Source organism: Pleurodeles waltl, chromosome 7 (assembly GCF_031143425.1).
Source record: "Pleurodeles waltl isolate 20211129_DDA chromosome 7, aPleWal1.hap1.20221129, whole genome shotgun sequence".
Taxonomy (NCBI): Eukaryota; Metazoa; Chordata; class Amphibia; order Caudata; family Salamandridae; genus Pleurodeles; species Pleurodeles waltl.
The window spans coordinates 492829306-492855601 of NC_090446.1; the positions used below are offsets into that span (position 1 = coordinate 492829306).

The following is a 26296-nucleotide window of genomic DNA, read 5'->3' on the forward strand; positions in this document are numbered from 1 at the left end:
TCACGTTTTTGCAAATCTCCTCTGAATCAGCGGCAACTAATAAGTCATCCATGTACTGAATGAGAGCGGCACCGGACGGTAAGGAAAAGGCATCAAGATGACATTTTAGAGCTTGACTGTAAATAGAGGGACTTTCACAATAACCTTGAGGTGCGCGTTTAAACCGGAAGCTTCGGCCTCCGAGGGAAAAACCAAAAATATCTCTACTCTCTTCGGCGATGGGAATACTAAAGAAAGCATTCTTTAGATCAATAACTGAAAACCAAGTCGCTGTCGAAGGTATCATCGTCAACAGAGCAGTGATATCTGGGACTACAGGAAACTGCGGTACGACAATCTTGTTTACCTCCCGAAGATCAATTACAAAACGATAAACAGGAGGCTGAGAAGGATCAGTGCGTTTAAGAACCGGAAGAACAGGACTGTTACATGTATTTCCTCTCGTTTCCTCAACCACACCCTTCTGAATCAAATCATGGACAATTTCCAGAAGTGCTTTCTCACCTTCAGTAGAGATTCTGTATTGCGGAATACGTGGCATTTCAGCATTGGGCTTAAGAGTAACAACATAAGGTGGGATCTCAAGACAACCAACGTCATTCGGACCCGTAGCCCAAAGCGTTTCGGGAAGAGAAAGCAATTCAGGTGGGAATTGATCTTTTGATAAGTACATTGGACTAGTCATTTTCTGTCCTAGAGTGAGGTATACACCAGAAGGTGAACAATATATCGTAGCATGCATTCTTTTTAATAGATCTAAACCCAACAGATTTTCACCACAACCATTCGTCAGAAGAAGCGGAGCTTCTAAATCATAAGGGCCTATTGAAACAGGCAAAGGGCAAGAAACTGGATTGCGAACAGGGGCGCCAGAAAATCCTACAGATACATTCGTTAAGCCAGACAAAGGTGCGCCAGGGAGTTTAGAATGAATGATAGAGCTTCTCATGGCACCAGTATCTAAAAGAAATGGCTCTGAAACACCCATTGTAGTGACATTAACATAAGGTCCATTCTGATCCACTGGAATTGACGTAACCCCCTTACTTTGTCCATGGCTGTCCTATTCAAAATGAAGACTTTCATTCCCTCCTTCAATATACTGATCCTCACTGTAATACTGTGTAGACCTAACATTTTGCTGGTCAAAGTAATTTACGGAATTTGGAGGAACAAAAGAACGCTGCTCTTGGGTTAACACACCTCGACCTCTACCTCTATTTGCTGACTGAAGACCACCACGACCTCGTGAAGCAGATGTTGCTCCATTACGCTGCAACAATGCCGGACAACTGTTCTTAAAATGACCTTCCTCCCTACAATAAGCACATTGATTGGGACCTAGCAAAGGTCTTGGAATGAATGGTTCAGGCTTTTGATACAACCTCTGAAACTGCGGAGGCTGTTGAAACTGAGGCTGAACATAACGAGGAGGATAAGCCTGTTGCAAGAGAACTTTAGTTTTTAATTCTTTCGTCTTTTTCTCTTGTTTTTCCCTTTCTTCTTTGTCTCTATTTTCATAATATTGTGCAGTAGCCAATATCTGGGCGGAAGAAGAAACTGCCCATGAACTCTCGGAGTCTTTTAGCTTGTGTGATAGTTCAGGAAGCAAGTTATATACGAACTTATCCACAAATAATCGCTGTCCCCCTTCTGTAGCCATATCTTGACCACTGTGATCAATGAATGTCTCCTCGAATCGGGTAAAGAAATCGGAAACACTTTCATCTTTCTTTTGTTTACATGCTGCTAGCTTATCCCAATTAACTCTCAAAGCAGGCATCATTGTTTTCATTAATGTAATAATCCTACCAGGGAGTTCTGAGATCAAAGCGTCGGGCTTTGCACCACCTACTTGACCTCTATCTGCGGCAATAATAGCGTTCCAATCGCCGCCTAATTCTTGAGCGTGATCCTCTCTACGAATTTTAGCCCATATTGTCTGTGGAACTACATTTCCCATCAACATGTCAATATCTGCTAGATTCATAGTACATGCATCAACTGTTTGCGACAACTCTTTATAGTAACCAGCAGGATTTTTGCGTGAATCTGGTAGTGACTGTTTAAGTGCTAAAACTTCAGACCTTTTCCAGGGGACATGTATCCATATGCGCTGAAAATGCGCAGGAATAGCTGGATTAGCACCTGCTGCTGCAACTTCTTCCTTCCATATTGGAGAAACCTCTCTCATGGGATAGTTTTTCAGTGCTGTCCTAACTGAAGGATCAGAATCAGGAAAAGTCTGTGAGAACAATAGGGATCTGAAAGAAATAAGTGTTCTGACAGCGTTTTCAACCTTAGGACCCACAATAAGTCCTTTGTCAAAGTCAGCCTGAACATCTAACAGATCCTGTGGGACCGAACCCAAATTCATATCCTCCCATTCTTTAGCGAGAGTATCGCACATAACTTTAAAAACATATCTCTGCGTAGGTGCATTCCATTGCAGAAAGGTGGACATAATATCAGACGTACTATATTGGGGACCCTTCTTGATCCATCTACAAGCAAGTGAGTCCAATTTTTCTCGCTCTTCGGAGTCTGGGAATTGACTACGAGACTGTCTTCGAGAAAAAGCTGGAGACACGTTTAAAGCTTCAAAGAAAGGTGATAAGAGACCAGAGACAGTATCGGCAAATCGCTTACGCATAGATGGAGAATTTGACATAAGGATAGGGGACAAGGTATTAGGTGAATTAACTAAAGGAGCATTAGGAATTGCCAAAGGAGCAGAAGGCAAAGGAGTTAAAGGCAAAGCTGGCATAGGCAATACTTGAGGAGGCAAATGTGGAAAAGCTGGAGCAGGCGGAAGCACAACTGGCGGCTGAACAGGCTGTAACATCGGGGGTGCATTAGCACCTTGTACATAGGGCGGAGGCAATTTCAATAAGTGGGACATTAAGGAATCTTCCTCAAAATCTTTTCTCTTATCAAGGGAAGAGATAGGCAACGTCGGATAGCATTTATCTATTGCCATTCGATGCTGTCTGTCTGAAATTTCCATTGCATTATCTATTTCATCATCTTTGAATTGCTGAGCAGCCTGTATAATCGTCATTCCCTGTGTTTTCCTATCTCGTTTCGCTTGTTTAATTTCTCTCTGTTTGGCTTCCTTACGCCAAAGGCGAAAAGAGTCAAACATTGCCGGCCGGGCTTTTCTTTTAAATAACGTTGCTTCTAAATTATCTAGCACATCAGTTTCGAAACTACCATTTTCTGGCCATTTTAAAACACCATCTTTCTTTGTATATCGGGTCCATGTCTTATTAAAGGCAATAGGACCAACACCATGTTTAGAATAGAGCTCATATGTGGGAGTTCCAACCGAAGGAATCGGACAGGAGTCCTCAAGCTGGGAGTCCCTATTACAACCAAAGCAACAAAGTTTTCCAAACTTAGTCAGACCAGACATCTCACGATTTTTACTGGCTGTTCACAAACATCAAGGGGGTAAAACTTTCAGTTTACACAGCACAAATGCACTTACCCCTCGGCTTTGGCCACTGCAATGGCCAAATCTAAGGACCTAAGGACAAAACAAAGACCAAAATTTGTGGGCGCGACCCACCAAATACTTAACTAAGGATGTCTTCTTACACCAACAGAGGCCCGTCTATCGTCTCGCTTTACCATACATCATCAAAGAAAGGGCCAAGGCAGGGCGGCAGTCAGGGCAGCAGTCGTCAGTAGCCGTCAGGAAGGAGTAACCGCGCTGAAAAAGACCTTCGGACCACTTCGACATACAGGGGTCGCTTGACGTGGCTCGCGATTCCTCCAGAATTTTCTTGCGGGGTTCCTCACGACCTTCAGGCAGAACCGGTACCGCTGAAGCCGCCCCACGTTGGGCGCCAGTTGAAGAACCAGAACCTTATGGGCCTGGCGGCGCAGGGTACGCCTAAAATCTCCTTGGATTCACCTGCCTCAACTAACAGAGACACGGGACACTCTGTCAGGCGTAAAAGATCAGATTTTATTAGCTGCAGCTAGTACAGTTGTCCAAGAAGTACACAAGGTATGTTCTCAGGAGACTGCCACTTTACTTTGTGGCGCACAATCTTATATACCGTATAAAAACCATTTATTAACTACATACACTCCCAGAACACATAGAAAGGAGCCAGTAAGAATAATGTAAAGATAGAACAGAGCCAATAGAAATGTCGGAAAACAAGACAGCACCAATAGAAGGAATTGGAAAACAAAGTATCAAGTGACTTAAGGTTGCCTCCCCTCCAGCTGTGTTTGTCACCCCTCCCTTGAACTAATTCATTAACCGATCCACAACGAAGTTGCATGTGGTGTGATAAGTTTGTGTGCGTTTGGAGGACAGTTGTGAAATGAGAGAATACTAGCAAAGGACAGCGAAGGCCAGACGATAAGATAAGATCGGCGGAGAATAGTGTGAGCCTACAGATAGTTGAAACAAGGATTAGAAAACCAGACAGGGATTAGTGTACTCGGTCAGACCTTAATACCAGCCTTGTAAAGATAGAGGCAGAAGGCTGTTTTGAACACCATGTTACAGAATAAGCAGAAAAGGCAGAATGGACTTCGTTCGCTGTGCTGCCTGAGTGAAGGCAACATAAAATGGCGGCGGGCCACAAAATGGCGGGTCGATACGATCGTATTAAAAATCGAATTTCCTCAGTACCCTACACAGAAAAATATGTATTGTCACATCTGGGCAGTTCTTAGAACATCAGATGTTTTGTTACTAAACACCACACTGCCCCCACCACTTTAGAGGGGACATTCCAACCAGCTTGCCATCTCATGCTGCACATTGTTGCCACAGTTTCTGCTGAAACTCTGCATATCCTCTTCACCCATGTGGCAGGACTCCCAGCAGACCAACAGACCTCTTCTCTATCTGTTGCACAGGAATGGGGATCCAGTTTTCTTCCAGGGACTTGATGGGCAGATTGGGCTAACACTCCTATTGCTCTCATGCAGAATCTTAGTAGTGCAGGTAGAGATTTTAAAATCACTATTGTGACACTATGGTGGGACTTTTCCTCTGTTTCACTTTTCTAGTCACCGCTCTAATGGTGTTGTTTCATTATCCTAATAATCACAATTCATGCCTTTTTAAATAGAATGGTATGATCTGTTCCACCACGACCTCCCTGAGGAGTCTAAAAGTGACATGTGATAGGCTGCCACAAATCACTCTTGGGTTCTGGTGAGGTGCTTCTAGGTAGCCGACAGGGTTAGGCCGACAACTGGCACATATTGTGGTATCAGACTCAGTTACCCGCCTTTGGTGGTACGGCCGCCCAAAATCCAGCAGTCTCTTTCTCACAGTGAATGTCCTACGACAGGGCCACAATAGGAGAGAGATCACTAAGGGGCCCCTGTGGATCCAACCCCCACCCTCAGTACTGCACTGGCGTGCCAGGTCTAGAGAGGGCACAAAGAAGGCCTCAACATGGCCTGCTGTGGAGGTAACTTGCATATAAGTGACATGGCACACAGGCAGTGTGCTATATTGTGTTTTCACTTTTAGCTGCACCAAAATGCACAGCCTGTAATGGCAGTCTGCATGTGCTAGGTGTGTGGTCTCTGAGGGTGGCACAATACATGCTCCATCCCTTGGGGACCTTCCTTGGTACCCAGGCCCTGGGTACCTGGGTACCATTTCCTAGGGTCTTACAGGGGGACCAAAGTTATTGCCAACTGGGGAACAATTGCGCAGTTATAGGGAAAGAGATCTAGCACTGGGGACCTGGTTAGCAGGAACCCCGTGCCCTTTCAGTCAAAGTTACATTGAATACCAGGCAAAAAGTGGAGGTGACCATGTCAAAAAGGGGCACGTTCCTTCAGGGACCACTCACTCGGTTGGGCTCCCCCAGGTGCAGGGCTCACTTGGGCAATGAGCACCCCAGCCCCCCTCACACACCGGTTCAGGCAGCGGCAGTCAGCTCTTGGGACAGGCACCACAGCAGGGGGGTTGCGCTCTGGACAGAAGACTCAATGATGTGTTCTCTGTGTCGAAGCCACAATGAAAGGTCGGGTGACTAGCCCATCACAGTTTATCATCAACCACAGGGCGATGCTCATCACCGCCATACTGCCAGCCACTATTCAGGGGGGAATTTCACCAGTTTGTAACGAGCGTGAAAGGCATCCTCCCAGCAGCAGATGATGGAGGGATCCAGAGCACTACAACAGTGCGATTGCCATCTTGACGTGCCAAGCCACGCCCCCAACACTGGTTTGTTAGATGACATTTTGGTGGTACGCAGGGTGGGTGGATTGGTCCAATGACAAATAATTTCTCTTGAGATTGCATTATTTTGAGCTGCAGGAGCTGGAATATCCCTAAAATGCTTTGTAATATTTCCAGTGATTTTCTATTTATTCTGGCCCAGAGAAGCTCCTACTGTTGGGTTATTTCTATCGGATTTTTAATCTGGTAACACAAAGTTTCCTTCTTTCATCAATGCCCCTCCATCCGTTTCCACCGCTAACCGCTTTTCTCCTTTGCAGAACTCCAGGAGAATGGCTGACTTTCATGTGCTGAGTCTACCCGGTTGCATCCTGATACCCAGAGTCCAGCTTGCTTTTATTGTCTCAGAAGGATTCTGGGAAGGGAGGAGGCATCTGTAATCATTTAAACTCAACCAACTATTGTTGCTGAACAGATGCAAGGGATGGCTTCGGGCAAGCTCTACTACAATTGGTCTTCCAGTACAAAAAGGCTGTATCCATTATCTACTGGAATGTGGCCAGACTAAAATCTAAACAATAATAATGACTGGACAAACTTTATTGATGAAATCATTGTTTTGCTTTCCTTCTCTTATCTTATGACCGAGCTGGCAAAACTTCTCTGGAATGCACTTCTAGTTTAAAAAAGACATTTATTATTACTTCACCACGAGGTTCCTGAAAGACGAGATTAGTAGATTGGAAGCAAACGTTTAAAAGTAGTCGCAGCAATGAAAGCCAAATATATCAAAGTACTTCTCAGTTGCAATGTACACAGCAAATACAAGTGATTATATTATAGCATAACTTCAAAGCAAAGAATAAAAGTCAAAATTGCATCACCGTAGGGCCTATCACTGCTTGTCATCTTTCTCCTATCTTCAAGTTGATGACTCCGGTTCAACTGCGAGAAAGAGACTTTCCACCCAAACGGGAGCCAGGCAGCTGACGTCCGCTCCTGACTGAAGTCCTGAAAGATCTCTCCCTGCTGCTGCCCAGGGCCACGGTTACCCCTTTCTCTCAGACTCGGATATAAAACAAGCCATTGGAGATTGGCCAGATCTCATAGACCTCTCCTCTTCCCAAGGCTGAGCAGAAAGGAAAACACCAAATATACGCTCTCTTATCACGTTAGGGTTTGTATGAATTCAATTTGAAAAACACAGCTTGGTCTACCATGTGGAAAAACACAGCTTGGAAAAACACAGCTCATCTGCAATGTCTCAACTGCAATGTGTAACTCCACGTTAAAGCCAATAGGCAGCTAACCTACATACCGAATGTAATGTCTAATGCCATGTTAAAGCCAATAGGCAGCTAAACTGAATACAGAATGTAATGTCTAATGCCATGTTAAAGCCAATAGGCAGCTAAACTGAATACAAAATGTAATGTCTAATGTCATGTTAAAGCCAATAGGCAGCTAAACTGAATACAACATGTAATGTGCTACTGGTGAACATTGAGCAACTAATATGCGCAGTGGTGAAACACAAAGTCATTGGTCAAACACAATTAATGGCATAACATCTCCACCCTATGACCAATGAATTTTGTTTACATGCCTCTTATTTCAAACAAAAACAACAACAACAAAAAAACATTATAAGCAAATCAGATTTGAATGATAAAAGCAATCACTGTAAGGCAATGGAAGTGGTTTAACATATTGATCTCATAACCTTTCACATCAGATACATCTACAATGAAAAGACTAAAGCTTTTATTCTCTGATTGGGATAATAACTGATTGAACAGTGTCTCTAAAACAGCAAGTTTATGTAGCATGAGTTCTACTCATGTAAAGGTACACGGTCCACCTGAAAGGTTTGCTGGAATGTAAATGAAAGTCAGGGTTCCACACGAGCAAACACAGACAGTTAACTGGAAAGGTTGCTTAGTTCCAGTGGAAGAATGTAATCAAACAAGTTGACAAACTTTATATTGATCCCATGTAGAACTTGAACTGAAGGCGCCAGTTGCGCAAAACGGATCCATGGGGTTTGTACTTTAATCAATCAGGTTCAGGTTGGGTGGGCGGTCCCTCCAGCGACCCCACACGCAGACGCCCGATGGGAGACCACACAGCACACTCATGGTCTGTGGCGAGTCGTGGTAGAATCTGCAAAAGAAAAAAGTATGACTTTTCTTGCAAATAACATTTGGCATCTGAAATGTGCCCTTCCTCTTCCTTTTCTTGTTTCATGATCAACAGAACATTGTTGGGAGCCTTTGCTATGATTTCTGCAGGTTCTGGAGGGTCATTTGGGGATTCAACCCACACCTTAGCACTGAGGTTTTTATCTGCTTCCCTTTCCTTGCACTGTCAGAAGGGCTGGGGCAGACTCCTTCTTTACGAAACCTCCATTCACTGCACTTATGACAAGTTGGGCAATTCTGTCTACAATCTGTATGAATGAACCAGATTCTCTTCTAGTTATCAGAATAATTTTGATTTTGACTTGGTAATCTGCAGCAATCACTCCCCCTAAAACCTGATCAATTTGCTATAAATGTCCTGGTAACTTTCCTCTCCCCAACTGATCTTTGACTGTTAGTGGGACAGATTGCTGTTGTGTGTGCTGACAAATAGGACATTGCAAAATCACAGTTTTTATCAAATCTAGGGGAATGTGCATCTCTCTAATCTCTGCCCACCTGTAAGTGGCTTTTTCTCCCAGATGTCCACATTTCTGGTGCACCCACTTAGCCATCCTCGCCAAGTCATAATTCGGGGTGTCTCTGAATTTTTCTCTTTAACATCTGCAAGGGAATTGAACTAGTTATGTACAAGCCATGTGGAAAACCAAATGGCTAAACCATTGGCAGTGAACGAAGAATCAGTGTAAAAATGACACGTCTCAAGTAGCTCGTGCTTTAAAGTCTGACACACATTGTACAACTCTGCATATTGGTTACTTATTCCTTCTCCTGTGGTAGACAACAACTTTTCAATAACTGGATTGTATGACACTGCTTTCCATTGTCTTTTAATACTCATGCATTTCAATGAATCATTAGTCAAACAAACACGATTTTTATCCTCAGGGGAGACAAATTCAAATGGTGCACTCATTTTCACTAGTGACTATTTTGCCTGTGGTACCTTCTGCACTCTCTCCTCATTCTGTACAGGGGCTTGTGACACCTGTTAATGTAGGGCTGAAGTGACTCTAGTCCTGTCTTGCATGTACCAGATCCAGTGTATGATACTAGCCTCCTGAGCCTGTCCTATTTTGTGAGATTTAGGTGAACTCATCATCCACTGCATGCTTGATATTTCAGGTTTAAGAATTACATTATCATTTAATGTCATTTGCTCAGTATTCACTAGAGCCCAATAACAAGTCAAAAGCTGTTTTTCAAAAGGAGTACAGCGCTCCATAAAGTAAGATAGTTTTCTAATCCGGAGTATCTTCCCCTGATTCTGATTTACATGTAAATCAGTGTTTCCCTCTTGCACTGCGAAACTCAATGTCTCTTGCTTAATGCAAATAGTAAGAGACTCTAAAATCTTTTGTTTTACCTGTGACAACATCTGTCTATTTTCTGGATTCCACTGAATTCCCAGAAACTGCACATTTTGCGACAGTACTGCTGCCTTGTCTGAATTAATTTTAAACATCGTACTTTGCAAAAGAGGTCTGAAAATAACATTCTCAACTTTATTCTCAGTGTAATCTGTTAAGGAATGCATTTCAACTGCCAACAACGGTGGCCTGTTCTGCACATCTACGCTGTTCCCAAGAGGCTCACACTGGCCCCCACCTTTTTTAGCCTCCTCAATACTGGAATGGGAAAAGCCAGATTCTACTAAAACAGCTTCATTATCTTGCAATAATTTGTTCTGGCTAATTTGCTCACGTAAATTCTTATTTTCATGTTCTAACTGCCTGCATCTCGCATGCATTTTTCTGTAAGCAGACAAAAGAATCCAAACCCTTCTGTCAAGAACAAAAGGGACATCATTTCTTTAAGAAAGCACATTTTCTAAATATGAAAACACGTTTGCTTTATCAAAGCACTAATCCCAAGACTCACAAAGTCCTGATAAACAAGAAAACATGTTTCTCCCAGCACCATAAGGCAGTTTAACTTCACATGCATTTTCAAACATTTTCTGCTGTGCTTCTTTAATTCTCTAAACAACAAAAACAATTACAATTTTAAATAGTGCACTTCCAAGCCCCAATTTGACTCCCAGAATGTTGACTAACGTCAAAATGTTTTGCTTTCCTTCTCTTATCTTATGACCGAGCTGACAAAACTTCTCTGTAATACACCTCTAGTTTAAAAAAGACATTTATTATTACTTCACCACTAGGTTCCTGAAAAACGAGATTAGTAGATTGGAAGCACACGTTTAAAAGTAGTTGAAGCAATGAAAGCAAAATATGTCAAAGTACTTCTCAGTTGCAATGTACACAGCAAATACATGTGATTATATTATAGCATAACTTCAAAGCAAAGAATAAATGTCAAAATTGCATCACCATAGGGCCTATCACTGCTTGTCATCTTTCTCCTATCTTCAAGTTGAGGACTCTGGTTCAACTGTGAGGAAGAGACTTCCCACCCAAACGGGAGCCAGGCAGCTGACGTTCGCTCCTGACTGAAGTCCTGAAAGATCTCTCCCTGCTGCTGCCCAGGGCCACCGTTACCCCTTTCTCTCAGACTCGGGAAATAAAACAAGCCATTGGAAATTGGCCAGATCTCCTAGACCTCTCCTCTTCCCAAGGCTGAGCAGAAAGGAAAACACCAAATATACGCTCTCTTATCACGTTAGGGTTTGTGTGAATTCAATTTGAAAAACACAGCTGGGTCTACCATGTGGAAAAACACAGCTTGGAAAAACACAGCTCATCTGCAATGTCTCAACTGCAATGTCTAACTCCACGTTAAAGCCAATAGGCAGCTAACCTAAATACCAAATGTAATGTCTAATGCCATGTTAAAGCCAATAGGCAGCTAACCTACATACCAAATGTAATGTCTAATGCCATGTTAAAGCCAATAGGCAGCTAAAGTGAATACAGAATATAATGTCTAATGCCATGTTAAAGCCAATAAGGCAGCTAAACTGAATACAAAATGTAATGTCTAATGCCATGTTAAAGCCAATAGGCAGCTAAACTGAATACAACATGTAATGTGCTACTGGTGAACATTGAGCAACTAATATGCGCAGTGGTGAAACACAAAGTCATTGGTCAAACACAATTAATGGCATAGCAATCATGTATGTATGTTTGAAGAGACACAGGCTACAGACAATGTTTTCAGGGTTGGGTTTAGTAAAATTTTTTGGCTCAGTTGCCACTTTGTGTGCTGGGCAAGCCTCTGGAGGCCTTTTGGGATGGGTAAAAACGTCCCTACGGTGTTCTTTAAGAGAAAAATCTACATGTTCACCAGACATCTAGGTATGGAGGGTTACATCTGCCAAGGATATGCCCTTTCTTACACTTAATATTTATAATAGAGGTACAAACCCCCAGATAGAATCAGCAACACTTCAACTACTCAATGGTCTTCTGGTCAATTATTCTCACACTCATTATATTTTAGTTGCAGGTGATTTTAACTGACCATATGAGCCACAGTCAGTGACAGGTGATCTAATGGAAGGTGAGAAAGCACTGTGGGATATATCACACTTAGCAACTCTAACTTGACTAAGCACACTTCTCAAATGATTAAGTAACACTCACCTGTGGCCTGCATGCATGCAACCACTGCTCTCTGTCTGACACAAACACTTGTCTAACCTTTCAAAGGGGGCTAGAGTAGCAACATAGATTATAGCCTTTTGGACATAAGAGTGTGGAATGCCATATCTGAAAAGGAGGTCTTACAAAGGGAAGAGAGCATTCACTACCCATTATCCCTTTAAATGCATGCAACATTTGGCAAAAACAAGGCTCAGACCTCCATTAACAACTCAGATAACCTGGTAGATATTAATAACCTCAGGACCTACGCCAATTTCAGCTATTTATGGTACTTAAGGGATTTCCTTAAACCACATGATAGAGAAGCAACATGAACCAAGCACAGTTTAGGAGATTCATGCTAATCTCTTAAAAACATTGAAACTCCTTTTGAAAAATGGGGGCATGATGGTGTCATGAGACCAGAGATCCATATACAACCCAATGAATAGGTAAATCACGTTGAATCTCTTTACGCCTGTCCAACCCTCCAACACCACCTGAATCCCACATTTGGTGAGAATACCAACCCTAGACAAACTTCCACTTTGCACTTCATCACCTTCTCTTGACAAGGCAGCAAAAAGACAGTCAAGTTACAGAGACGGGGCGAGGCCCCTGGTCAAACCCTCTTAGCTAGGTCTACCATCTTTTTCGACATGCACAGCCTAGAAGTAAATGCCCTGAAGACTAAAGGGCAATATTTATGAGTGTGGTGGCACAGGGCAGCGCAGCAAGATATCTTGGTGCGCTGCCCTGCATCACAGGGAAAGGGCAGGAATGCATCACATTTATCCAATGAGGTGCATTCCTGTCCTTCCCCTGCGCTCGTGCACTTTTGACAGCCTAGTACCAACGTAGACATTTTTGCACTATAGTGCAAGGGTGTCTGCGTTGCATGCAGGATTGTTTTTGTGCAGGCAAGGACACCTTCCTGCACAAAACCAATCCTGAGAGTCTTTTTCCTCTTTCTATGTGTGCAGAATGCAGCACACGTAGAAAGAGGAAATAGGAAGAGGAGAAAGAGGAAACAACAAGGAGAAATAAAGATATTTCTGATATTTCTCCTTGTTATGCCTCTCCTGGATAGGCATACAATTTTGGCACATTCCCAGATGTACAAGTCCTTGCAAATATTGGAATACATTAAGATCCATGGGAGTTGCATGGGAACATCCACTGCAAAACCCATAAAATGCCTGCCCAGGGCAGAGTAAGACAACATAGAGAGGAGGGGCTGGGGAGGGGATCGAAGCCCTACTCTTAGCTGGTGATACTTTGCTGATCTCCACATCCTCTAAGAGACTCCAAACCCTGTACACAAGGTCTACCATCTTTTGTGATATACACGGTCTGGAAGTAAATGCTCAGAAGATTAAAGGGCATATTTATGAGTGCAGTGGTGCAGGGCAGCGCAGCAAGTCACCTTTCTACTCTGCCTTGCATCACAGGAAAAATGTGAGAATGCACTGTATTTATGCAATACGGCACATTCCTGTCCTTTCCCTCTGCGCTTGTGCCCTTTTGGCAGTCTAGCACCAATGCAGGCACCCTTGCACCATAGTGTAAGGCTGCCTGCATTGCATGCAGGATTGTCTTTGTGCGGGAAGGAATGCCTACCTGCACAAAAACAATCCTGAAAGTGTTTTCTTCTTTCTAAGTGAGCTGCTGCACACATAGAAAGAGGGAATGAAAAGAGGAAAAACGAGGAAAAATAAAGATATTTCTCCTCATTACACCTCTCATGTACAGGCGTAAGATTTTGGCACATTTCCAGGGTACAAATCCTTATAAATCTGGGAACGTGCCAAGATCCATGGGTGTTGCTTCGGAACACCTGCACAATGCCCATGGAATGCCTGCCCAGGGCAGAGTAAGACAACGCAGTGATCTGCGCTGAGCTGCCTTACTCCATATTTTTTAAGCCATTCAAAGCCACACACAGTGGCTTTGAATGGCTTACAAAATATGACTTAGTGGTTTGCGCCACGCATGTACCACATTGCGTGTTGCAAGCATGGCACACCCTCTCATAAATATGCCCCTAAGTTCATGTGTTTAACTCGGAAGAATAATTTAAGGGGGCTATGAGGCTGGGGAGAACATCCTTGACAGAGTCTCTGAATTTAATTATCTGGGAAATATGCCAACAGCCGCTAAATCAAGTAGGTCACAAATTGCCAAAAGCTCTCTTTTTATAAAACATAGGGCCTCAGACGTTTTAAGGTTTGATAGCCGTTCTTCTGCTTATCCAATCTTCCCTGCAATAGAAGCTTACAATGCCCAAGAATTCAACGCAGCTCTCAATGGAGCAGTACTTTGTGGCCATTGTGACGTTTTAATCTTACGGATCGAAGAGAATAAATGTAACTAATAAAACCTGATCAGAATATCCCTCTTACACAGTTCAGATTAGGTCTTGCATTAAAACATTGTAAAGTTCACTAAACCAATGCCCATAATGTGTTGGTTTCGCATTTGGAGCATTGACAAGTTAAGTCGATTTAGGACTCGTTCCAGGATATTTTCATTCAGCCGGGTCAGCAAGGGTCTCCTGACTGAGTTACGTCAAGAGACCCCCAGTGGAAATCAGTTTAGGGGAATACTGGCGTAACCCATCTTCCAATCATCAGAATGCTGCAACCAGAGCGAAGGTTAGATATTAGGAATCAGTCATGGAGAAGAGAGAATCTGTCACAGTGTTCAACACATTATCCCAAGCATTTTTGCCCAGGTTTAAGTCATTTTTAGATCACATTAATCCACCATTTGTAAGATCCTTGTAATTTAAGTTCAGACACAGTGTTTTACTGCTAGCTAGGTTTATACATAACTGGTCTTCATGGGTCACTAAGTCCAAATATTTGCAGTTGCGGCTCATGTGCATGGAAGGGGCGGCACAGTGCGTGGGGAGGCTTGGGTGAAAATTAAATAACAAAAATATATATTAAAAAAAAAACAATTACCTTGCTCCGTGCCACTCCGCTCTCCCTCATCGCTCCAGGCAGACACAGGCTCCCAGCCTGCCCCGCACAATCCTGATGCTGCTCAGAGCAGCGTCAGGATTGGCTGGGAGTGCCCTGGCTGGGCACTCCCAGGCTGACTGGGCACCTGTGCAGGCTCTCTCCAGCCTAGCAACTCAGTTGCTGGGCTGGAGAGAACCCTGTGCGCATGTGTGCTTAGCTGGCCCAAGCCCAGCGGCCAAACACACATGCGCTCTAAGGGGAGTGCACAGCACTCTCCCTCAGTGCATGTCAACCCGTGGCCCCACCCCTTTCAAAGAAAAAGATAATAAACATGGTTTATTATCCTTTTCTTTGAAAGGCTTTTCAGGTGCTGCTGCTGGCGGGGGGCAACACTCCTCTGCCCAAATGGAGGAGCCGCCCCTGAATATGTTCCTAATGCCTTCCGACAGAAGAATCTAGGGAGAATCATTTGTGCTGCCTGTTCTAGACCCAGAGTACTGATTCAAGTACACTCATCGTCTAGTCCATCTTCAAATTTGTTTATGCAGCGTGGTGACAAGATATGAAATACTAGGGAGTTTGGACATACTTAAGGCAGAGCAAACTATTCACGGTTTGAATGTATTTTCTTATTATAATTGTCCTTCTTGTCAGTGATTTAATCTTTTTATTAGTACTTTTAGACCTTTTTACTGTATTATTATGAGCTCGTGTTAATACAAAAAAAATTATTTTGTGTTTTGTTGATGGATTTTACTATCCGATCTAACAATAAAGAATGAATTGCATTTAATTATACAGTTTATTCAACTGGGGACAAGAGTATTTTGTTGAGATTTCACTCGTTGGAAATCTCTTCTCTCTGCTGAACACCAAATGACAATACATTGTTTTTAATTTTTTGAGGAGCTAAGTTAGGATGCTTTTAAATTAAGCTGATAAAAAGGGGAGTAATGTCAAACCACACGATTTAGTATGTAAAGTAGTACTGCAGCAATATTTACATACTGTAAAATTATATTGAAAAACTACAGCTGGAGACCTCCGACTCGCCCATCTTTCCTGTTCGGATATCTTCCACTATGGAGGTGGAAGCCGGTGATGGAAGTGAGCAGAGCCATTGTGGGAAGTGGGTCGTGCCACTGGAGAAAGTGGTGATGCCAGCAGAGAAACGGGTGTCAGCTTCCAATGAAAAATTTTGGGCATGAACATTTATTTGCTTTTACAAATGTACACCAACTACAGTACTTCGGGTAAGGCACATAGAACAAAAAAATCAATAAAAATGAGTCCTCAAAATTCGGTACAATCCTCGAATAAAGACATCCTTCCTATAACTGGACTCAAAGCCAAAAAGCTAACCTCCTAAACTAGATTCAGTACTCCAGATGTGGCCCTCCGAGCTGGCATTGACCATCAGAACATGACGCAAGATGCTTCAGTCTCTTCTAGAACTCAGCACCCAACAATATTCCAGAGTAGGCCTTCATAATGAATTAAATCAGTCCAGATGTGTCCTCAGAACTGAGCAAAACACTCCAGAGGTGACTTCAGAAATAGATATAATACTCCAAATAAAGATTCTAGCTTTGGGCAAGGCCCTTCAGCTATTTCGTCTTGAACTAGACTGCATATGTGGCCTGAACTGAAAACAATTTTATTCATTAGAGCTCCTGAACTGGTTTCAATAAGAGGCTAGAATCCTGTAGAAATGGACATTGTCCTCTAGATAAGACCTCCATTAAGGGTCACAACACTCTAGAAGAAACCTCAAGTGTAGATATTAGAAGGCCTCTGGGCATAAACACAACACTCAGACTGCACACAATACAACCTAGAGGACTTTCTGAATTTTACACTTTTTATCCACACCGTGCCATACGCAACCTCTGAAAGAGGACACAACACTCCAGATGTACTCCCCGATATGGCCTCCTGAACTGGACTTCAGATATGGCCTTGAGAAAAGAACACAATGTTATACATTAAGGGCCTTTTTTATATCATGGCAGACGACCTGCTCTCCTGCTAGGGTGATGGAGTAAATTACTCCATCACCTTGGAGAAGGTACTACCCTCCGGATTTATATATGATTGGCAAGCTGGCAGCCATTTATGAAGCATTGGCAGGAACCTCCACCTTGGCAGTCATTGTCAATGCTTTTTTCTCTTTGGTGCATGTTCTGTCAACATGATGGATGGATGACCAAACAATTTTCCTTTTTATTTTTTTTAAAAGAAAATCCCAAAGTGGGATTTTCTTTTTGAAAATAAATAAGATAATGCCCCCACTTACTACAGGAGTCATCACCCATGGTGAGGGTGGCATTATTCCTTTTACACTGTCTCTTACCACCAGGGTTTGCCTGGTGGAGATGGGCAGTAAAAAACAGCTATATGTCCACCCATCCTAATTGGGTGGATGGACATATAGCCTATCTGAAGGCCATTATTCCATCCGGCTGTCAGAGACGTGGCCACGGTGGTGATGGAATAATCACACATGTGGTCACACTTAAGGTCCACCCGCAGTTAAATCGGGCTGCCGGGCGGGCAACTGTGTTGCCGGGGAGAGAACTCCATCACATTGTGAAGGAGTTGCTTCTCTGACAATATATAAATCAGGCCTAAAGACTTCAGAAAACGACAACACCAGAGAGGTGGAATTTAGAAATGGACATAGTACTCATACATGACCTGCATAACCATCTAAATGAGGCTTTCATACTAGATACCAGATGTTGCCTACACAAACAAACACAATAAGTTGGGATGAGGCTTCTAGATCCAGGCAGTGTATGACAGATATTGCCTCAAGAAATTATCCTAACATACCAAAACTCGTACCAAAAGTGGTCCATACACTCAGGATATGGGCAAACAACATAATTTTATTTCACAGACGACATGTAGAACTAGGTGCCCACACATGACCCCTGCACCTGGCTACAATATGGCAGCGGTGCACTTCCAAACTGAAAACAAGCCTTCAGAACTAGGCAGCATTACAGACGAGGCCCAAGAACATGGCATAATACCCAAATGGTAGCATTTGCTGGGAATAGGGTGGGAACTGTTATAAACAGTAAAATAGTGATATGTTAATTTCAATAATTTGTTGATTAATTGTTTTTTGGGATATATATTTTGATTTATTGATTTTTGTTAATTATTTATGGGATGACAGGTTGCAGGGGAATAGATCAGGTAGTTGTTTTATCAAACTTATATTTAATTGAATATGCCTATATTTAATGTAAACATAATAATTGTTGCAACATTTTCATTTATCAATGAATATACTTTTAAAATAGTAATATAGCAATATTTGTTATTTTGATTATTTATATAATGTGAGAATGTGATTACATCATTTAATGTTTATTTTAGATATCATTTTATTATCATATTATATATTATTTTATTTTAAAACTTTAAATAGTATTTTCAATACACAGTTTATAGGGTAATTACATTGCTTTTTCATTTAAGTGAGAAGTAATGGTCATTTAAAAAAAAATACATTATATCATGAATATTTTATTGATATATTTTGTTAAATTTAGTTTTATATATTTAATTTCTTATTGAGTGCTACTATTTACATTTTCAGTATCAGGATTGAAGAGAAATTGGGTTGTTAGTTTACCTCTGCTTAACCCTCTGGCAGCTTGGCTTATTTAATGGGTAATGTAGGAAGTATTTATGCATCACACAAACAGTAATAGCATGGAAACACAACACAAGAATAATCTCACATCAGTTTAGACAAGCATTGGCAAAGCCAATAGGCCTCGCTTATGGAAGAGATATTGGCTTTGGCAATGTGATTTAGCCATGTTGTACACCAGTGTGGCGGATGTTCAGCTTGGCTAAAAGTTAGTGGTGTGGAGTGGGATACATTGGAGTTGGGGAAGTGGAATGTTGCAGAGTGGAGAAGAGGGAGTAGAATTCAGTGGTATAGTGTTGTAGAGTGCAGTGTCAGACTAGAGTTGAGTAGAGTGGGGTGAGGTGGATAGAGTTAGTGGGGCGGGATTGGATTAGATTAGAGTGCGGTGGATTGGATTGGGTAGAGTGGGGTGGACTAGAGTGGGTTAGAGTGGATTGGATTGAGTGGAGTGGGGTGAATTGGAGTAGAGTGGGTTGGTGTGGATTGCAGAGGGGTTGATTGGATTGGAGTGGAGTGGGGTGAACTTGAATGGAGTGGAGTGGGGTGAATTGGAGTGGGGTGGTTTGCAGTTGGGTGGATTGGCTGGAGTGAACTAGATGGTTTGGATTAAACCAGGGAGGGTGGATTAGAGTGGGGTGATTTAGATCTGATTGGGGTTAGTTGATCAGATTGAAGTCTGTGTAATGGAGTGGAGTTGGAACGGATTGGAGTGAGGTGGTTTGGAGTGGAGTGGGGTGGATTGGTGTGGGGTGGAGTGGGGTGAATTGGAATGTGGTGGGTGGATTTGAATGGAGTGGGGTGGATTATGGTGGATTGTACTGAAATATTGGCGTGTGGTCAACTGGATTGGAGTGGGGTGGAAAGGATTAGAGTGGGGTGGATTGGACTGGATTGGGTATAATGGAGTGGGGTGGATTGGATTAGAGTGGGTGGTTTGATGTGAGGTGAATTAGAATGGAGGGAATAGGAATGGGTGGATTGTGGTGGACTGGATTGGAGAGGGGTGGACTGCACTGGAGTGGGGTAGGATGTATTGGACTGCGGTGTAGTCGGTGGGACTGGATTAGAGTGAGGAGTATTGGATTTGAGTGTGGTCCATTGGAGTGGAGTGTGGTGCCGTGGACTGGAGTGGAGCTGGCTGGTGTGCAGTAAATGTGGATTGTGGACTGGGTGGGGTGGGGTGGATTGGGTAGACTGAATTTGGTGGGATGGATTGGGATGGAGTAGATTGGGTTGGGGTGGATTGGACTGGCGTGGAATGGATTGATTGGTGTACGTGGCTGGATGGAATGGTTGAAATGGATTAAAGTGGGGTGGATGGTAATGGGGTGGATTGTATTGGAGTGGGGTGAATTGTGGTGGATTGGATTGGAATGGGGTGGCTTGGACTGGAGTGGATTGGATTTGATTGGAGAGGCGTGGATTGGAGTGGGTGGAGTTATGTGGATTGGACTTGAGTAGGGTGAATCAGAGTGGGGTGGCCTGGATTGAGTGGGTGGATTGGATTGGATTGGTGTGGAGAGGGGTGGACTTGATTGAGGTGGGAGGATTTGGTTGGAGTGGGGTGGATTGGAGTGGGGTGGGGTGAGGTGAGGTGGATTGGTTTGGGGATGGGTGAATTGGACTGGAGAAACGTTAATTGGATTGAGGTGGATTGGATTGGAGTGAGGCAGATTGGTGTAGGTGGTTTGGAGTGGGGTGGATTAGGGTCTGTACTACACAATTATGTGTTAAAGCATAATTTCAGAAATTATACATGAGAAAGAAAACATTTTTCTTTGCGTCATCCCCTTCAGGCCCCCACCCTTCTCCCACCCGCGGGTCCCAAGCACTGGGGCTTCCCAACCTAGGCCCATCCAAGAGCTGTCACCACGGGGCCCCCCAGGCATACAGAGGGCACCGTCGACCCCTGTGTGTCCTGCCTGACCACTACCTTGTCTGCTCCTGCAACCCCAAACTGGGCCTGCTCCACTCTGGTGCACTTTGAGCCCGGTAATTAATTAATTGGGCTTAAGACATGGTGAGTGCTTCTAAAAAGCTATGAAGTTCCAAAAATTATTGACCTTTCTTCCAGAATATTTAACAGCTGTGGGTGAGAAGTGGATTTCAAGACATTTGCATTGAGCTGTGCAAGAAACCACAGTAACTGATTGTTGAGACTGTGGAAGACCTTCAGAGATTGTTCCTCATTGGTTAAAACTTTCAGACCATTGGGTTATGCACCATGACCGCAGGAGTGGTAGACAGTGGTGGATCTGCGTTTTCCAGTTATGGAGTCAAGGAAGTGAAACAGGTTATGCTCCTTGGGCTACATCTCTCAGCCTACTCTTTGGCACCTGGAGGAAGCCCCACACTTGTCCAGCCGAGGAGCATTATATAGCTCTAACAATATCACCGCAGCATGGCATGCGTGCACCATGGGCTATATACTCCAGCCTGCTCTTTGGCCCCTGTAGTCGGCCCCACACTTGTGCAGCTGCAGGGACTTGGAGTGCCGAGGAGAACTATATAGCGGCAACAACATCCCTGGAGCGTGGGACATGTGCATCTTGGAATACATCTCCCAGCTTGCTCTTTGCCCCCGTCTCTTCTGCTGTGTTGTCTAAACTGCCCCTGCCAACTTGTAACAAGAATCTTACACCTACCCATTGTTCAACTAATATTAGCCCTGCTCCTTGTGTTTGCCAACTGTCAGTTGATTGCAGACTAGGGGACTCTCAGCAGGGTCTTAATTGTAGTAGTTCTTGTGTTGCTAAGAAACCGGTGGTGGGCTCTGTCACAACAGATTATTGTCAACCTTCTAAACATTTAGACTAATGGTTACCAACCTGTGGTCCAGGAACCCCTGGGGGTCTGTGAAGCCTCCTCACGGGGTCCTTGATTGCTGAAAAGATTTAATAATATTAACAGATTAGGTCCCCAGCTTTCCGTAATGACTCAGTGGGGCGTCCCCAGATTCCAATAATGATTTAGTGGGGGTTCCTGTGTTGATAAAGTGGGGGTCCACAGAAGTCAAAAGGTTGGGAACCACTGATCTAGACAAAGGTGCTTTACATTTTAGCTGCTGACGGGCCTAACTCTGCCAACAATGTCTTAATGGTTAATGTTCATACAGTAAGTTATACCCCGCAAGATCCAGGGAGGGCAGAGAATCGGTTAAAAACAAGGTGATTCACTGGATACAGCATGTGCAAGGTTGTCACTCTGTAATTCATGATAACATAGGGTAGTTAGAAGGACAGATTATGACACACATTATGATATGATTGAATTGACACTTAGGGATCAGAGCATGGTAGATAACCTGGTGACTTTGGATTCAAGAGCATGTGCACCAAGGCACTCTAGTATTCAATTTAAATATCCCTGTCTTTTTCTTCATCATAAAGCTCAATTTGACTCTCATTTAGGGAGCAATCCATCAGGTTTAAATGAGAATGACTGACTTAGAGTGTCATCTGATCTTTCCCTAGACCACTCTACCCCCTTGTTGATGTCATCTACACACTTTTCCCTGGCTGCATTGGACTCATGATTTGAATCCCCTGTTGGCTCCTAGTTTCTGGCCTACATCTAACCTGGTCCCTGTCTTGCATGATTCAATCAGTTCTGCTGGTGTCAGTGTTTTATCTACTGCTGTCTCTGACTCTTCTGGTTTAACTGGTTTCGATCGTTCTTCTTGCCAGGTAACTCAGGATGTGTCAGTTAACCACACTACTATTACATCTATTTTGCCATCAGTATCTCAAAATGTTGCAGTGTGTGTTGTCTCTTGGAATGTGGCAGGACTGAGGTCTCAGATCTCTTCACCTGCTTGTGCTCCATTTATTGAGGACTATGACGTCTGTCTTTTCAAGGAGACATGGGCCTTGGATCCGATCTTTAGGTCTGGCAATTTGAATTTTTATACTTTAGCATTCCCTAGCAAGAGGGTTTAGATCTACTGGTGGCCTAATCACTTGGGTTAAAACTACATTAAACTGCTGCATTCAACAGTTATCTATCAACTCCCCTGGCATAGTAGGTATCAGGTTGCAATTTGGGATAAACTCAGGAGTGATTATTATTAATGTTTATGCAAGAGAGGCAAGGGGGGGTTAGTTTCCTGTACTCCCCTCACACTGGAAACGTTTGTTAGGCAATGTCCTTGGCATTTTAAACTTATTGTGACGGGTGACTTTAATGTCACTTTTGAGCCTCTTGATCGGGACGATCTCAGTATCATGTACAAGGAAGATCTGGTGTGGTCTGTTCCCCCTTTAGATATCCCGACTCTTAAAAGGTGGTCACTAGAAGCTGTGCATTTAAAAGCCTTGACTAACAAATTTGGGCTTATGGCCCTCAATGGTAGGAATAGATCAGATGCAAAGGGTTGCCACACATATAACAAGGTCAATCATACAAGTAGGATCAACTACTGTTTAGTTGATATGAGATCGTGGCCTTTCGTCATTGACATGATGGTCATCGAGAGGACAAAGAGTGATCACAACCCGCATTCTGTTCTAATGCTAGCCCCTTGGAACCAATCATTTATGTCCTCTACTTCCATCACACTGACAACAGACATCAGTATGACTAATGATAAAGTCACTTAAAATGGCACTACGTAGCAGCACGGTCAGACATCTTAAGTGCTGTGAATGAGGTTCTAAGGACCATGCTAATCCATTTAGAGACAGTTTCCATAACTAATAAGGCTCAACTGATAACATCTCACATCTGTTTTGAGAGCATTGCAGCACATTTTCTGGTAGGCAGTAAAATTAGTAGCAGCAGACCCAAAGGGAAACATCCCTGGTTTAATAAGCATTGCTGGAGACTAAGCAGACTATTGGCTAAAACCATTAAATCTAAGGATATAGCTTCCATTCACACAACTAGGAATACTTATAAGGCTGCCTTCTCTAAAGCCAAACATGAATGAGATGAACGTAGCTGGGCAGCTTTAAAAGATGCATTACTTGAAAAGGACTGTTTAAAGTTTTGGTCCTTGGTTGCACGTGGTCCTGACAAGGGTGCACTGAATGTTACAATGAATGTTGCTGCAGCTGACTGGATAGATTACTTTAGTCAATTGTATTCTGCCGATCCCTCTAGCAAGGCACATGAGCTTTATTGGGCTCTTTCTGTCTATCCTGGTGAACTGTCTAGTTGTGCAAATACCCAATTGTTTACTCTCTCTGATGTTATGCATTCACTTGGCATGATCAAGTGCGGTAGGGCATCTGGTCCAGACGGTGTTCCTGCTGACTTGTTTCTGACTGACATGGATGCTTGGTCTAGCTACATCCTTAGTATATCTAACACAATAGCAGCAGAGACTCCAATTCCCAACTCATGGAAGGATGCTGTTGTTGTACCTATCCACAAAAAGGGTTACAGGTATCTGACCTGCAATTATAGACCTATTAGCTTGTTAGATTGCTTACAAAACGTTTTTTGTCATTGTCTGTTAGGGAAGATCCAGGATTGGATGACTGATCGTGACATACTCAGCCCATTACAAGCTGACGTTTGTTGGAAAATCTCTACAATAGACCAAGTCTTTAGGTTTTTGCTTTTGTATTGGAAAACATTTTAATTGGCAGAGGGAATCTTTACCTTGCTTTCATAGACTTAAAAACAGCACATGTTTCCGTGAGCTTGACCCTAAAAAATGCAATAACATTTAATCAATTTAACAACAAAAATACAAAATTATAGTCACTAGGACTGGGGATATACAATTCTAAATGTTTGAGATACGTATAGCACCTAAAAGCACGAAGCGCACTCACTTTTATCTAGGTGTGTGAGACTGGGTGAAAGTCACAAGCTCATGCCAACCACGATGGCACGCAGGCTGGATACAGGGAGCAGGTTAGTCCTGCTGGAAGATTTACCAGTGTCAAGAGTTCCGTTCATGGTGGAGAAGGCCACAAGAAGCAGGGTGAGCATCGTTGATGGTCGTCACTGTAAGGCGAAGAGCAGGCCGAGTGTCACGGAAAGTCATCGCTACAGTTTGAAGATCCTGTTGGTCATTGCAGACAGTCACTGTTAGGGATTCGCATTGCCAGTCTCTGTGGGCTGTCCACAGTGTAGCGCTCAGTGCAGATCTCATTTTTCCGGTTGTCGCTGACGATTGCTGTAATGCATCAGGTTCATCAGAGCTTTTGTTGGCAGATGAAGCAGCCGCAAAATCTTTGCACAAGCGAGCCTGTTTGAAGTGGTAAAGAGCCCACAACTTCAGGACTTCTCCTTTTTTTCAAGGAGGAGCTCAACTGATGTCATACCAAGGGTCCAGGACCAGGGAGATACCTCTTGGAGATCAGGAACTGACGCTAGCAGAGGCCAGCAGGGCTTAGGCATGTCCAGGCAGCAGGTCAGCTGGACGGATGCAAGGAGGCATCTGAAGCTTGTTATGTCTCTGTAACTCTAACAGGGCATCTGTTAGCTTACCCTTGGAGTCACTTCAGCCTGGCATGAAGGGTAAAGGTCCAATCTCCCTTCTGAGTAAGCAGGGCAGGCCTCAACATTGTCATGGGCAGTGCAGCCCCCCCCCTGCTGCCCCCAGCACTTCCTTCCACCAGTCTTGTCATTGTGGGGTCCCTGCCATGAAAAGGCTGGTGGAAAGTGAAGTCGTGATCAGCACGGCGGTGCTGCTTTAAGCATCGCTGTGGCTGAGCCCAACTTTGACCACCTCCTACCCACCAGGAACATTGTTCCAGGCAGTGGTCTTCTGGCAGTCCGATGATTTGGCAGTCGGACCGCTAGGAGTGGGGCGGACTGACTGCCAACTTAAGTCTGGCAGTCTAAATACTGCTAGGCTCGTAATCAGGTCCATTGTTTTTTTTAATTGTCCTTGGTGCTGAAGAGCAAGTGCTTGCTTCTTTTAAGTTTTGTAGTACATCACAAACTTGTACTTCAGCTAGGTTGGGAGTCTGATAATGTTCTTTTACGTATTCAACATTGTCATTATTATTAGTTGATCAACCATACCAGCCTTCAGAGTAGCACTCACTGCACTTCCAGTGGGTTTTCAGTGGTAATGCTCTCCTTAGTGTTTCTATAACCGATAAAGGTTAGTTGAGCTATCCTATTCTGAAACGATGTGGATGTTACCAGTAATGAACATTTCGGAATCTGTGAGATAGATATGAGAAATATACATTTGATATATTTAATTTTATAATTTTATGATGTTCTACAGTTAAGACGAAATAATGTAAATAATTTTTAACATTTTCCATGTTATACTTCCAATATATTTATTCTTTTTTGTAACTGGTTTTGGTATGTGCCGTACTTCATAGTTTTCCTCTTTTGTTAAAATTGTTTTTCAAGGTGTGACATGCTTAGTTCTATTCTGGAATATAAATAAAAGGATATGTATTTTATACTTTTGGTTAGAATTTGTTTTGATTTTCGAAATACATTGTGCTTAATTTTTTGGTTTTTAAATAATAATAAGTAAACTTTGATTTTTACAGGGTGCAGTTGGTTTCCCTGTGTAGCTTGATGGGGAGATAAGAGGCTACCACTTAGGGAGAGTGTCGCCTCCCTTACTGCTGGTTAGCTGTGCAGTAGTTTGTGCTTCTTGTGTTCTATATTATACTCTTTTTAAAATCGTTCCGTTTCATATCTGTCTAGTTAGGAGTTATTATTTTAGGTACTGCCACATATGGAAGACACTATAGTTTTATTCTTTACATGCTCTACATCATATATAATTTTGATAAATGTATATTTTATGTTGT

At 43.1% G+C, this 26296-nt stretch overlaps 1 long non-coding RNA gene across 1 annotated transcript in view; it reads right to left on the reverse strand.

Moving 5' to 3' along the window:
• Window positions 1-6825: 6825 nt before the first annotated feature.
• Window positions 6826-26296, reverse strand: part of LOC138247269 (uncharacterized) — a 36082-nt gene continuing 16611 nt past the window's right edge. Inside the window, exons 2-3 of the long non-coding RNA XR_011194397.1 lie at window positions 8872-8976; window positions 6826-8335 (exon numbers count right to left, since the gene is read on the reverse strand). This is a non-coding gene — a long non-coding RNA (uncharacterized lncRNA). The remainder of the gene's footprint in view (window positions 8336-8871; window positions 8977-26296) is intronic.